Below are 16,367 nucleotides of genomic sequence, written 5' to 3'. Positions count from 1 at the left end.
GAAGTGGAGATAGGCAATCTACCTGAAAAATAATTGAGAGTAAGGATAGTAAAGATGATCCAAGATCTGAGAAAAAGAATGGAGGCACTGATTGAGAAGATACAAGAAATGTTTAACAAAGAGCTAGAAGATTTAAAGAACAAACAAACAGAGATGAACAATACAATAACTGAAATGAAAAACACACTAGAAGGAATCAACAACAGAATAAATGAGGCAGAAGAACAAAGAAGTAAGCTGGAAGACTGTCGTGGAAATCACTGCTGCAGAAGAGAATAAAGAAAAAACAATGAAAAGAAATGAGGACAGTCTCAGAGACCTCTGGGACAACATTAAATGCACCAACATTCGCATTATAGGGGTCCCAGAAGGAGAAGAGAGACAGAAAGAGCCTGAGAAAATATTTGAAGAGATTATAGCCAGAAACTTCCCTAAAATGAGAAGGAAAACACTCACTCAAGTCCAGGAAGTGCAGAAAGTCCCATATAAGATAAACCCAAGGAGGAACACACCAAGACATATATTAATCAAACTGACAAAATTAAAGACAAAGAAGAAATATTAAAAGCAACAAGGGAAAAGCAACAAATAACATACAAGGGAATCCCCGTAAGGTTATCAGCTGATTTTTCAGCAGAAACTCTGCAGACCAGAAGGGAGTGGCATGATATATTTAAAATGATGAAAAGGAAAAACCTACAACCAAGAATAGTCTACCCAGCAAGCGCTTCATTCAGATTTGATGGAGAAATCAAAAGCTTTACAGAGAAGCAAAACCTAAGCGAATTCAGCACCACCAAACCAGCTTTACAACAATCCTAAAGGAGCTTCTCTAGGCTGAAAAGAAAAGGCCACAACTAGAAACAAGAAAGTTACAAATGGGAAAGCTCACTGGTAAAGGCAAATATAAAGTAAAGGCAGGAAATCATCCACACACAAATATGATATCAAAGCCAGCAACTGTGAGAAGAGGAGAGTATAAATGCAGGATATGGGAAATGCATTAGAAATTAAGAGACCAGAAACTTAAACAATCATATATATATATATAGACTGCTATATCAAAACCTCACGGGAACTGCAAACCAATAATCTACAGTAGATACATACACAAAAAAGAGAAAGCTATCCAGACACAACACTAAAGTTAGTTACCAAATCACAAGACAAGAGAACAAAAGAGAAGGAAGAAAAAAGACCTACAAAAACAAATCCAAAAAAATTAACAAAATGGCATTAAGAACATACATATCAATAATTACCCTAAATGTAAATGGATTAAATACACCAACCAAAAGACATAGACTGGCTGCATGGATACTAAAACAAGACCCGTATGTATGCTGTCTATAAGAGACCCATTTCAGATCTAGGGACGCATACAGACTGAAAGTGAGGGAATTGGAAAAAGGTATCCTATGCAAATGGAAATCAAAGGAAAGCTGGAGTAGCAATACTCATATCAGACAAAATAGACTTTAAAATAAAGACTGTTACAAGAGACAAAGAAGGACATTACATAATGATCAAGGGATCAATCCAAGAAGATATAACAATCGTAAATATATATGCACCCAACATAGGAGCACCTCAATATATAAGGCAAATGCTAAGAACCATAAAAGGAGAAACTGACAGTAACACAATAATAGTGGGAGACTTTAACAACCCACTTTCATCAATGGACAGGTGATCCAGACAGAAAATCAATAAAGAAACACAGGCCTTAAATGACACATTAGATCAGATGGACTTAATTTAATTTATATAATATATATAAATATATATTTCCATCCAAAAGCAGCATAAATATATATAAATATATACTTCCATCCGAAAGCAGCAGAATACAATTTCTTCTCAAGTGCACATGAAACATTCTCCAGGATAGATCACCTCTTGGGCCACACATCAAGCCTCAGCAAATTTAAGAAAACTGAAATCATATCAAGCATCTTTTCTGACCATGTTATGAGACTAGAAGTCAATTACAGGAAAAAACTGTAAAAAACACAAATATGTGGAGGCTAAACAATATGTTCCTAAACGACCAATGGATCACTGAAGAAATCGAAGAGGAAATCAAAAAAATACCTAGAGACAATTGCAACAAAAGACAAGATCCAAAACCTATGGGACAGAGCAAAAGCAGTTCTAAGAGGGACGTTTATAGGAATATAATCTTACCTCAGAAAACAAGAAAAATCTCAAATAAACAACTTAACCTTACACTTAAAGCAACCAGAGAAAGAAGAACAAACAAAACCCAAAGTTAGTAGAAGGAAAGAAATCATAAAGATCAGAGCAGAAATAAATGAAATAGATAAAGAAAACAGAAAAAAATCAATGAGCCTAAAAGCTGGTTCTTTGAAAGGATAAACAAAATTGATAATCCTTTAGCAAGGCTCATCAAGAAAAAAAGGGAGAGGGTTCAAAACAATAAAATTAGAAATGAAATAGAAGTTACAACTGACACCACAGAAATACAAAGGATCATAAGAGACTATTACAAACAACTACATGCCAATAAAATGGACAACCTAGAAGAAATGGACAAATTCTTAGAAAGATACAACCTTCCAAGACTGAACCAGAAAGAAACAACCTTCCAAGACTGAACCAGAAAGAAACAGAAAATATGAACAAACCACTCACAAGTACTGAAAATGAAACAGTAATTTAAAAACTTCCAACAAAGAAAAGTCCAGGACCAGCTGGCTTCACAGGCAAATTCTATTAAACATTTAGAGAAGAGTTAACACCTATCCTCCTGAAACTCTTCCTAAAAATTGCAGAGGAAGGAACACTCCCAAGCTCATTCTATGAGGCCACAATCATCCTGATACCAAAATCAGACAAAGATACCACAAAAAAAGAAAATTACAGGCCAATATCATTGATGAACATAGACACAAAAATCCTCAACAAAATACTAGCAATTCGAATACAACAATACATTAAAAGGATAATACACCATTATCAAGTGGGATTTATCCCAGGGATGCAAGGATTCTTCAATATCCACAAATCAGTCAGTGATACACCACACTAACAAGCTGAAGAATAAAACCCATATGATCGTCTCAATAGATGCAGAAAAAACTTTTGACAAAATTCAACACCCATTTATGATAAAAACTCTCCAGCAAGTGGGCATAGAGGGAACTTACCTCAACATAATAAAGGCCATATATGACAAACCCACAGCTAACATCTTTCTCAATGGTGAAAGGCCGAAAGCATTCCCTCTAAGATCAGGAACAAGACAGGGATGTCCACTGTCACCACTTTCATTCAACGTAGTTTTGGAAGTCCTAGCCATGGCAATCAGAGAAGAAAAAGAAATAAAAGGAATCCAAATTAGAAAAGAAGAAGTAAAACTGTCACTGTTTGAAGATGACAAGATACTATACATAGAAAAATCCTACAGATGCTACTAGAAAACTACTAGAGCTCATCAATGAATTTGGTAAAGTTTCAGGATACAAAATTAATACACAGAAATCTCTTGCATTCCTATACACTAACAACAAAAGATCAGAAAGAGAAACTAAGGGAACAATTCCATTTACCATTGCATCAAAAAGAATAAAATACGTAGGAATAAACCTACCTAAGGAGGCAAAAGACCTGTACTCTGAAAACTATAAGATGCTCATGAAAGGAACCGAAGATGACACAGATGGAAAGATATACCATGTTCTTGGACTGGAAGAATCAATATTGTCAAAATGACTATACTACCAAAGGCAATCTATAGAGTCAATGCAATTCCTATCAAATTACCAATGGCATTTTTCACAAAACTAGAACAAAAAATTTTTTTAATTTGTATGGGAACACAAAGAAACCAAATAGTGAAAACAATCTTGAGAAAGAAAAACGGAGTTGGAGGAATCAGGCTCCCTGACTTCAGACTAAACTACAAAGCTACAGTAATCAACACAGTATGGTACTGGTGCAAAAACAGAAATATAGATCAATGGAACAGGATAGAAAACCCAGAGATAAACCCATGCACCTATGGTCAATTAATGTACAACAAAGGAGGTAAGAATATACAATGGAGAAAAGACAGTCTCTTCAATAAATGGTGCTGGGAAAACTGGACAGCTACATGTAAAAGAATGAAATTAGAACATTCTCTAACACCATGGACAAAAATAAACTCAAAATGGATTAAAGACCTAAATGTAAGGCCAGACACTATAAAACTCGTAGAGGAAAACATAGGCAAAACATTCTTTGATGTAAATTGCAGCAAGATCTTTTTTGATCCACCTCCTAGAGTAATGAAAAGAAAAACAAAAATAAACAAACGGGACCTAATTAAACTTAAAAGGTTTTGCACAGCAAAGGAAACCATAAACGCGAAAAGACAACCCACAGAATGGGAGAAAATATTTGCAAAGGAAGCAACTGACAAGGGATTAATCTCCAAAATATACAAACAGTTCATGTAGCTCTATTTCAAAAAACAAACAACCCAATCAAAAAATGTGCAGACTTGGGCTCCCCTGGTGGCGCAGTGGTTGAGAGTCTGCCTGCTGATGCAGGGGACATGGGTTCGTGCCCTGGTCCGGGAAGATCCCACATGCTGCGGAGCGGCTAGGCCCATGAGCCATGGCCGCTGAGCCTGCGTGTCCAGAGCCTGTGCTCCGCAACGGGAGAGGCCACAACAGTGAGAGGCCCGCGTACCGCAAAAAAAAAAAAAAAAAAAAAAAAAAATGTTTAGACCTAAACAGACATTTCTCCAAAGAAGACATACAGATGGCCAAACAAACACAAGAAAAGATGCTCAACATCACTAATTATTAGAAAAATGCAAATCAAACCTACACCTCACACCGGTCAGAATGGCCATCATCAAAAAATCTACAAACAATAAATGCAGGAGAGGGTGTGGAGAAAAGGAAACCCTCCTACACTCTTGGTGGGAATGTAAATTGGTACAGCCACTATGGAGAACAAAATAAAGGTTCCTTAAAAAACTGAAAACAGACCTACGATATGATCCAACAATTCCACTCCCGGGCATATATGCAGAGAAAACCATAATTTGAAAACATACATGCACCCCAATATCCATTGCAGTGCTATTTACAATAGGCAGGACATGGAAGCAACCTAAATCTCCATCAATGGATGAATGGATAAAGAAAATGTGGTACATATATACAATGGAATATTACTCAGCCATAAAAAGAACGAAATATAATGCCATTTGCTGCAACATGGATGGACGTAGATTTTGTCATACTGACTGAATTAAGTCAGACAGAGAAAGACAAATATCATATGATATCACTTATATGTGAAATCTAAAAAAATGGTACAAATGAACTTATTTACAAAATAGAAATAGAGTCACAGATGTAGGAAACAAACTTATGGTTACCAAGGGGGAAAGGGGGAGAGGGATAAATTGGGAGATTGGGATTGACATATACACACTACTATATATAAAATAGTTAATATTGGCCTACTGTATAGCACAGGGAACAATACTCAGTACACTGTAATGGCCTGTATGGGAAAAGAATCTAAGAAAGAGTGGATATATGTATATGTATAACTGATTCACTTTGCTGTACACCTGAAATTGAAGTAATGAAGTAAGTCAGACAGAGAAAAACAAACACCATATGCATCACTAATACATGGAATCTAAAAAAATAAACTAGTGAATATAACAAAAAAGAAATAGACTCAGATATAACAGAGAACAAATTGGTGGTTACCAGTGGGGAGGGGGAAAAGGGGAGGGGCAAGATAGGGATAGGGGATTAAGATATACAAACTATTGTGTATAAAATAGGTAAGCTATGAGGATATATTGTACAACAAAGGGAATATAGCCAATATTTTATAATAACTATAAATGGAGTACAACCTTTAAAAATTATAAATCATTATGTCGTACACCTGAAACATATAATATTGAACATCAATTATACCTCAATAAACAGTACCTCCCCCCCACAAAAAAAAGAAAATGATCCCTTTTGTTTCTGCATTGTTTTGAACTGGTGTCCTAACTTTGAATAAAATTTATAATTTGAGGCAGCATATTAACTTGTTATCTTATAATTCCACTTGGTATCAGGTATCTGGGAAACCGGATTATTAACTCCTCAGATTAAAAGGGAACACTATCTAGAGACTACTGAAAGGGCATGGAAAATTGGTTCTCGGGCTTCCCTGGTGGCGCAGTGGTTGAGAGTCTGCCTGCCAATGCAGGGGACATGAGTTCGTGCCCCGGTCCGGGAAGATCCCACATGCCGCGGAGTGGCTGGGCCCGTGAGCCATGGCCGCTTACCCTGCACGTCCGGAGCCCGTACTCCGCAATGGGAGAGGCCCCAACAGTGAGAGGCCCACATACCACAAAAAAAAAAGGAAAATTGGTTCTCAACCTGGTTCAGTGGAGAGGGCCCAGGATTTACAATTCATTTCGAATACCATAAAATGATAAATGTCCACGTCCATCATGGGCATAAAAATATGACTCTGTGATCTACATGCAATAAAACCACAATCAAGGGTGCATGCATGCATGTTCATGAAACAATCTGCTGAGGCCACCCTCTCATCACCCGCCACAGGTTTTTCAATGTTCCTCTTTGGTGACTAGGCACATTCTTCTATCACAGCACATATCATCAGTTAGGTCACTTGACCATCCCCCTCTATGAGCTTCTTGAGGGTAGTAGCTGTGTTCTCTCTTCTGGCCTATACATAAGCACACAATAAATGTTTATGAATGGATACAGTAAATATTGTTGACAGTTTCTGGTTTTTTATTATTAACTTAGTATTCTTTTCAGTTTTGTTAACTTGTTCAGTCATCTACTAGTTGCAGAGAAGCTGAAGTTAAAAAAATACATGGAAGAAAAAATATAAAATTGTAAAAATGTATCATTAATGTTTATGTAAATTGAGAAACTTTCATTATTTGGTATAAGCAAAATACTTCCCTCTAGATCATGAAACAGTAGTATTGAACAGGAACTTAATTTGCCAACCACTGGCATAGAATTCAGCAAAAGATAAATCTCTGGTCAAGACTTCTCAAAAAACTGGCAGCTCTCATGCTATTGTGCCCCTATAATTTAGTCCTTTCAAGCAAGATAACAATGTGCTTTCAAAAAAACATTTGAAGGATTTTCTAAATAAAGAATAATTGTTATTTTGAAACTCATAAGAATATCAAGGATTCCAAAAATGCCACATTCCCTAGTGGGTGGTAACATAACACTTGATCACTGCTTTTTCTAACAAAATGAATTGCTGTAGTTCAAATATTCTTTGTAAAGCTATAAAAATCACATCATGGGTAACTGGAAAAAAAAACCTTCATGAAAATTTAAACCATATCCATTCATAAAAGGATTAAAGCAAAGATGAAAAGCCTGGAAGTACAAGATGACTAGCTCACAAATACTGCAGTATTTAGAAAACCTCTCTGAGACCTCCATGAAATCTAGAATCAACTTCTTTAGTTACAGAAGAGATATTTATAGTTGAAATAATCATCAACTATTTTCACTATTAACTCCGTTTTAGCATCAGTGAAAAAAACTAAGTACTAAAAACTAGGTCCCTATTTTATTACTCATTGTTTACTCAAACTCTAGATCTGTAAACAGATTATCAGCTGTCCTGCAAGACAAGAAAGTAACAGCGGTTATTACAGACCATAGTGAAACTATCAGACTAGTCAGAGCCACTGTAGAGTCTAGAATGTCTGTTCTGGGGTCAAAGACCTTAATCAGACAAAAATTTTATGCAAAGAAAAACTACAAAAGGATAGTACTTGGAGGCTGAAAACATGGGTTTCTGATATCACCAGGGTGTTTACTAAATACATTTCATATGTGGAAAATGCACTAACTAGACTTGTAAGCATTTTCTCTGGACATTCTCTGCCTTTGGGGAAGAGAAAGGGAAAAGAAGTGTGTCAAGTGCTTAAATGTGAGCTTAGAAGGATCAGACAACACACATCAAATATAAAACTCACCTCTATCAAATGACAAAGAACACATTTTGGAAACACACAAGCATATCCTGGAGGGAAATATTTAGAAACTGCAGCCAGGCAGCATCAGAGGAAAGGAGAAATAGTCATACTATTTTTGAGTTCTTAATTCAGAAAGCATCACTTCTTAGAGGGCTTTCCAATATGGAGGCGACTAATTTAGGATCGTTGGTCCGGGGCACCTCATGTGCCAGATGAAATTCAGAACGGATGGAGCTCATTTTATAGCAGGAAGAATGGGCGCGCGGGGAGGGGGGGAGGTGGAAAAGAATCACTTCATGCATAAGATCTAAGAGTTATAAGCCATAGGAAGTGTCACGGCCGCTTTAGAAATACGCCAGAGATGAGAACTGCATCACCTGGCACGGTGAAATAGGACAGGGTCAGAACACGGACGTACACTGCAATTTTCAAGGGGCTGGGGATAAATTTGAACAATAATAGTAAACTCACATTCTGTAACACGATAAAAATAACAAAGAAATCATTTCAAAAGCGACACAGAAAGTTTCCTTTCCAAGAATGAATACTACAATTAGTAGCCAGAAAACTTCTGGTCTCTGCCGGGTCTCACGGTGGCTGGTTCGACAAGGCCAGGCCTTTGGCAAGGGGAGCTGCCTAAGCTAATTTAGAACGGGAGGACGGGTTAAGTAGACGGGCTTGGCCATTTCTGAGCCATCACCCAGGCAAGGGTTTCTAACTGGGGTGTCCAGGGTGGGGCGCGCGCACAGGTTTCTAGCCTCACTCGCGCGTTAACTCAACACACCCACCACCCTTCCGCCACCACCCCGCCTCAAGCGCACCTGCACTCGGAACCAACAGCTACGTCTGCTGGCCGACTGACTGCGCCGGCGGCAACATTCAAAAGCGGATCCGCGCTCAAGGAGGAAAAGCTGTCTCCTGATCCCCCTGAACCACTCCCCCCGCCCGCCCAAAACGGAACAAGCCACTTCCACGCTCTGTCACTGGAAACCACTGGCTTAGAGACAGTACGACCACGGAAGGGCCTCCCAAGCCAGCTCCACACCCTAAGCCGAGGCCTAGAGACGGCGGCGGCGGGTCGGGGCTTGTCTCCCCACGGAAGCCCGGCGCGGCAGTCGAGGCCTGGCCCGCGTCTCTCCTCCCTGTCCGAGGGCTGTGGGGCAGCGCAGGGGAAGCGGCGACAGACCAGCGCTACGGAGCTCACCCCAGGTTCAAGGCATCGCGCTTCCGGCAGCAGCGGCGAACCCTCAGCCAGCCTCTCAGACCCGCAGGCGGCGGCGGCGGCGGCTCCGGCCGTTACCCGGTCGCACCTCAGTGACGTACAAGGCGTGCACCACCACCCCCGCCCCAGCGCGTTGCTTAGAAACGGTGCTCAACCTTCTTCCCCAGAACTTCCGCTAGCTAGCTCAGCTTCTCCTGAGGACCTGCGAGGTCCCGGACCCGGAGGCCGTACGATAGGGAAGTGTGGCGGCGGAGGCCTAGGAGGAGGCCCTGCCCTAGGGGCGGCGGAACAGGCCTCGCCTGGCAGGCTCCTCGAGGCCAAGGCTCCGTGGGGCCTCAGTGGGTGCGGCCTGGCGGGTGCTGGCTCTCCTGGCCCCATTTCCTGAGCGAGAGCCCGGCGGGTGGCAAAGGCACTGCGAGCCCCGGTTTGGTCAAGGGTTGGATTCCAAGCCACTACTTATTAGGCCTCCAACCTCCCACTGGTTATAGCTACACAAAGAGCATCACGTTTCTTTATCATGAAAGGGGCCCATTATGCTCACCTAGCTAGATTAAGAAGCATAAAAGAGAATATATAGGAAGTAACCAGCACAGAGTCCAAAATGATAAGCCCTAGTAAATGGCAACTATTATTATTATGAACACATGTTGGCGAGATCATGGCTTTTCAGAACGTCCGTAGTGGATAATTGCTGTATATTAAGCATCTGTTGTGTGCCAAATACTATACTAGGCACTTTATAGGCATTGCTCTTGTTTAAATAGTTCGCTTGAAGTTGCACAGCCAATAAACAGCAGAGCAAGGGTTTAGACCCAGGTATGCCTCTCACTATCGCCTTTATGCTTAGCAGCTAAATTAAACTACTTCTTATGCTTGTACATGTTGCCACACTCATCCTTCCCCAGTCACGTGTAGATTTACCTTGCAAGAACTAATCTTGCCCTCTAATAACAGATAATACTTGTTGACAATTTACTATGTGCCAAGGCCTGTTCTGAGTACTTTAAAGGTATTAATTCATTTAATCCGCACAGCAGTCCTACGAGGAAGGTATTATTAATACTCTCATTTTACAGTTGAAGAAACAAGCTTAAGAAAGTTTTCCAAGGTCAACCCATCAGTAAGGAGCAGAGGCAGATTCAAACCCAAGCTGACTGAACCCTGAGCCTGTGCTTTTTAAAAAATACATATTTTAAATTTATTTATTTTTGGCTGCATTGGGTCTTCGTTGCTGCGCATGGGCTTTCTCTATTTGCAGTCAGCGGGGGCTACTCTTCGTTGCGGTCTGTGGGCTTCTCACTGCCGTGGTTTCTCTTGTTGTGGCTTGCGGGCTCTAGAGCGCAGGCTCAGTAGTTGTGGCACACAGGTTTAGTTGCTGCGCGTCATGTGGGATCTTCCCAGACCAGGGCTCAAACCCGTGTCCACTGAATTGGCAGGGGGATTCTTAACCACTGTGCCACCAGGGAAACCCTGAGCCTGTGTTTTTTAACTCTTGTTCTAAACTGCCTCAGTGAGGTGGTGAGACTTCATTAGGGCCAGATCCATGTGTCTGTGTATCCCTTTAAAATTTTTTTTTATTGAAGTATAGTTGATTTACAGTGTTGTGTTATGTATACTCCTTTTATATACCTTATGGAGAGTGTACTGAGGATTGTCTCCCTGACAACCAGCACAAAGCCTGGCATGCAGTAATTGTTCAACATTTGAACATTTGATGAATATTTGAATGTGGTAAAAACTAACAGCCTAATGATGAACCATACATAATGATTTTTAAAAATCTAATTAAATTCAAAAAGGTCCTATAGTTGAAACTAATCTGCGCCAGGAGTCAGGACTATTTCTCTGAAAAAAATTGCTTTCAGTTAAATGTAGTGTTGGAGGTTCTAGTCAGTGTGATAAAACCAGACAAAGAAAATTTTTAAAAGGCATTACATTGGAAAGAAAGAACACTGTATTTGCAGACAAAAATACTTTAGAATACTACAAAAAAAAATCTACTAGAACTAGAAGTGAGTTTTGAAGGATACCAAGTCAGTATATAAAAATCAGTTTAGGGGCTTCCCTGGTGGCGCAGTGGTTGAGAGTCCGCCTGCCGATGCAGGGGACACGGGTTCATGTCCTGGTCCGGGAAGATCCCACATGCCGCGGAGCAGCTGGGCCCGTGAGCCATGGCCGCTGAGCCTGTGCTCCACAACGGGAGAGGCCACAACAGTGAGAGGCCCGCGTATCGCAAAAAAAAAAAAAAAATCAGTTTATTTCTCTATAGTAACAATGAAAAATTAGACTTTGAAATGTTTTAAATACCATTTAGCAGCAAAAAAACCTCAAAACAAACACACACATACACAAACTTAGGGATACATTTGACCAAAATGTGAAAGACATATAAATTGAAAACTCTGAAATATTGTGAGAGAAATTAATGATCTAAATACAGAGATATATCATGTTCATGGATCAGAAGATTCAATCGTTTTAAAATGTCATTTTTCTCTGAATTGATCTATAGACTTAGGGCAAGTCCAATAAAAATCATAGCAGGTTCATTTTGTGGGAATTACCAAGCTGATTCTAAAATTTCTATGAAAATGCTACCTAGAGTAGCCCAAACTTTGATCAAGAAAAACAAAGTTGAGGGACTTAGACTACCGGACTTCAAGACTTTATAAGAGACACAGTAATCAACACAGTGTGGTACTGGTGTAAAGACAGGCAAATAGAGCAATGTAACAGAATAGAGTGCAGAGACAGACCTACACAAATATGGTCAATTGATTTTCAAGAAATATGCCAAAGCATGTCAATGGGGGAAGGATAATCTTTTCAACAAATGATGCTGGAACAACTGGATAGCATATGCTAAAAATAAAAATAAAGAAAAGAATCTTGATCCTGTCCTCATATCATATGCAAAAATTAACTAAAAATGGATCATAAATCTAAATTTAAGTGCTAAAATTATAAACCTTATAGAAGAGAACATAGGAGAAAAATCTTAGTGACCTTGGATTTGGCAAAGATTAAGAAAAGGCACAAAAAGCACAATCCATAAAAGGAAAAAAATTACATGTAGTAAGTTTCACTTCCTCAAAATTAAAACTTCTGCTTTTCAAAACACACTTAAGAAAACGAAAAGGTGAGCCCCAGACTGGGAGAAAGTATTTGCAAAACATATATTTGACAAAGGACTTCTAACTAGAATATATAAAGAAATGTTACAATTCAATAAGAAGACAACCAATTTTTTTAAGTGGACAAAAAATTTAAATAGGCACTTCACCAAAGAAAATATATGGATGACAAAATAAGCACACAAAAAGATGCTCAACATCATTATCATTAGGGAAATGCAAATTAGAAGTACAATGAGATATCACTGCACACCGTAGTTATTAGAATGGCTAAAATTAAAAAGACTGATCATATAAAGTGTTGGCAAGGATGTGGAACAACTGGAATTCTCATATACTGCTTGTTGGGAATGTAAAATAATACAACTTTTTTGGGAAAAAGTTTGGCCATTTTTAAAAGAGCTACACCTACCATATGATCCAGCCATTCCACTCCTAGGTGTTTACCCACAAAGACTTATACATGAATTCATAGCAGCATTATTTGTAATAGGCCCAAACTGGAAACAACCCAAATGTCCTTTAACAGGTGAATGGAAAACAAACTATGGTTTATCCACATAATGGCATACTCCTCAGGAATAACAAGCAATGAGCAACTGATATACTCAACAACATGGATGAATCTCAAAGTAATTATTCTGAGTGAAAGAAACCAGACTAAAAAACAATTCATGCTATGTGATTCCATTGATATAAAATTCTAGAGAATCCAAACTATAGTGACACAAAGGTCAGTGGTTTCTTGGGCTGGGGATGAAAAGGTGCCAGGGTAGAGATGAGCAGGAGGGTGGTATTACTCAGGAGCAGGAGGAAACTTTTTGGGGTGATAGATATGTTCATTTTCTTAATTATAGTGATGGTTTCATAGGTGTATACATGTGTCAAAACTTCTCAAATTGTACTCTTCTATCATGTGCAGTTTATTATATGCCAATTATACCTTAATGATATTGGGGAAAAAAGACATATCTTTTTTTTTTTTTTTTTTGGTATGCGGGCCTCTCACTGTTGTGGCCTCTCCCATTGCGGAGCACAGGCTCTGGACACGCAGGCTCTGGATGCGCAGGCTCAGCGGCCATGGCCCACGGGCCCAGCCGCTCCGCGGCACGTGGGATCTTCCCGGACCGGGGCACGAACCCGCGTCCCCTGCATCGGCAGGCGGACTCTCAACCACTGCACCACCAGGGACGCCCTGACATATCTATTAAAATTTTAAGAGGCTTTATATTTCAGACTGATCTGAGCCTGGGAAATCAGGAAAATCACTCTGCAAATTGCCTTCAATTTTATAAACTGGAGGGACTTCCCTTGGTGGTGCAGTGGTTAAGAATCCACCTCCCGATGCAGGGGACATGGGTTTGATCCCTGGTCAGGGAACTAGATCCCACACTCATGCCACAACTAAGTAGCCCCCAAGCTGCAACTAAGGAGCCCATCAGCCTCAACTAAGGAGCACATGTGCCACAACGAAGGAGCCCACAAGCCACAACAAAGGAGCCCGTGAGCCGCAACTAAGGAGCCTGCCTGCTGCAACTAAGACCTGGTGCAACTGAAAAGAAAAAAGGTTTTTAATTTAATTTTATTAAAAAAATTTTTTGTTTCTTTTTGGCTGCATTGGGTCTTCATTGCTGCGCGTGGGCTTTCTCTAGTTGCGGCAAGTGGGGGCTACTTTTCATTGTGGTGCACAGGCTTCTCATTGCAGTGGCTTTTCTTGTTGTGGAGCACGGGCTCTAGGAGCATGGGCTTCAGTAGTTGCAGCACATGGGCTCAGTAGTTGCGGCACGTGGACCCTAGAGTGCATGGGCTTCAGTAGTTGTGGTGCGTGGGCTCAGTAGTGGAGGCACATGGGCTCTAGGACGCACGGGCTTCAGTAGTTGTGGTGCATGGGCTCAGTAGTTGGGCGCAAGGGGTTAGTTGCTCTGCAGCATGTGGGATCTTCCCAGACCAGGGATCAAACCCGGATCATGGATCATCCCTGCACTGACAGGTGGATTCTTAACCACTGCACCACCAGGGAAGTCCAAAAAAAAAATTTTTTTTTGTAAAACAGGGCCAGTACTCCTCTATACCTCATGGAGAGTATAGTGAGGATTAGACTATAGGCAAGACTACAAGACTGAAATATTTAAAAATTAGTATTAAATTAGTGTTATTATTGACATCTCTAGATAGTTCTTTCTCATCACTACAGTTTTTTCTTAACTTTGCACAAGCATAATGAATTAGCTAGAATGTAAAACAATAGGACAGTAATAAGGATTATCTTAAAAACCATAATAGAAGAGGTTAGGATTCTCTCTGGAATAGGACTTAATGAAGTTGTTTTGTAGCAAGATAAGGAAGCCTTTATTTTTTTTCATATATAGAAAAAATGTAGGAAAAATGTTTGTAGGAAACCATAAATATTAACAGTTATGGGGGGAGGGAGAAATTAGGAGTTTGGGATTAACAGATACACACTACTAAATATAAAATAGATAAACAACAAGGTCCAACTGTATTCAATATCTTGTAATAACCTATAGTGGAAAAGAATCTGAATATATATATCACTGAATCACTATGCTGTACACCTGAAACTAACACAACCTTGTAAATCAACTATAATTTTTTTTTTTTTTTTTGCGGTACGCGGGCCTCTCACTGTGGTGGCCTCTCCCGTTGCAGAGCACAGGCTCTGGACGCACACGCTCAGCGGCCATGGCTCACGGGCCTAGCCGCTCCGCGGCATGTGGGATCTTCCTGGACCAGTGCACGATCCCGTGTCCCCTGCATCGGCAGGCGGGCTCTCAACCCAGCGCCACCAGGGAAGCCCCAACTATAATTTTAAGAAAAACTTTAAAGAAGAGTTATGGGAGAAGAAACCTCTAGGGTAATCCTTTTATAAGAAGGATCCTTTTATAATGAATCTTGCAATTTGTAATGTGTATTCAGATTGTCATAGTTTATATAGGTATTTTCCAGTTAAAGCACAGAGGCTTCAATAAAATTGTAGTAAACACAGCCTTGTAGTGAAGAGCAGGAAAATTTGAGAGACTTTTGAAATACTTTTCTAGGAAAGTATGTCCAATGTCTCCTGCTTTTTGTAAGGTCACTAAACATCTGTGACAGGACTGTGGGAATATATGAGGAAGGCTTTCAGTGGCTATGGATTGTAAACATTTTTAACTTCCTGTATGTAATTCATAAAGTCAAAAGAACTGTCTAATAAATCATCTGGACTAACATTTTTTTTTATAGATGAGGAAACTGAGATCCAAAGGTGGGAAATGATTCAACAAAGGACTACAGAGCAAGTTAACTAAGCTGGGTTAGAATCCAGATTTTCTGGCCACTAGTCTAGTGCTTTTCCCTCACAATGTACTGCTTTCACTCTAATTACTGCTTTTAATTAGATCAGTGTAGAATACGGAGGAAACGAGTCACCTACAGTTGAGATGAAAGCATCATCTTCCAGGATGCTGCACTTTGAGGTTTTTACATCTGATTTATCCCTCCTCTCAGGCTGCTGCTTCTCAAGTTCTGGCCTCAGCCCTCTGCTTTTATGTGTTAAACATTTGGAGAGCTCATGCCCTCCTAGCTTCAATTATCACCTGTATACAGATGATTCTCAAGTCAACATTGCCAATTGTTAACTTTCATTGGTGTACCAATCCTGTACTTCCCTAATTACGTAGGGTATCTCCCATAGGAATGAATACCACAGTAATGGCACCTGAACTCAACAATTTCTATATCAAAGTGGCCTCAATATTCCTTCTGGTCTCCCAGGCTCAATCATATGAAGAGATTTTTTTCTGTCTCCTAAAGCATTCTGTCATGGTATCCTGTACATTCTTTAAAATTTCTTCTCATTTTTTTAATCCTTTTTTTTCGAGTTCTTAGTGTTCTCTATATATTATCTCCTGTAAGCCTCACAATGGTCCTAAAAGACAGATTTTAAAGCTACTAAGATCATCTCAATTTTACAGAAGAGAAAAGAGTCCTAGAG

The 16,367-nt window shown here is 39.8% G+C and overlaps 1 protein-coding gene across 2 annotated transcripts in view; it reads right to left on the bottom strand.

Annotated features, from left to right (window-relative positions):
* RNF141 (ring finger protein 141) overlaps positions 1-9,338 on the bottom strand; it is a 48,070-nt gene extending 38,732 nt beyond the window's left edge. The window contains exon 1 of one of the 2 annotated variants that reach the window (XM_027115408.1): positions 9,222-9,338. The gene's annotated coding sequence lies outside the window, so the exon portion shown is untranslated. Of the gene's footprint in view, positions 1-3,170; positions 3,217-9,221 lie in introns of those variants that run through there. The other variant, XM_027115409.1, reaches the window with a different exon arrangement.
* Positions 9,339-16,367: the final 7,029 nt, after the last annotated feature.

This window comes from Aethalodelphis obliquidens, unplaced genomic scaffold (assembly GCF_003676395.1).
Source record: "Aethalodelphis obliquidens isolate GAN/ISIS:26980383/991018 unplaced genomic scaffold, ASM367639v1 scaffold14, whole genome shotgun sequence".
In the NCBI taxonomy this organism is placed as follows: domain Eukaryota; kingdom Metazoa; phylum Chordata; class Mammalia; order Artiodactyla; family Delphinidae; genus Aethalodelphis; species Aethalodelphis obliquidens.
Note: the sequence above shows the minus strand (reverse complement) of the source record. Positions and strands in the feature narration are given on the sequence as shown.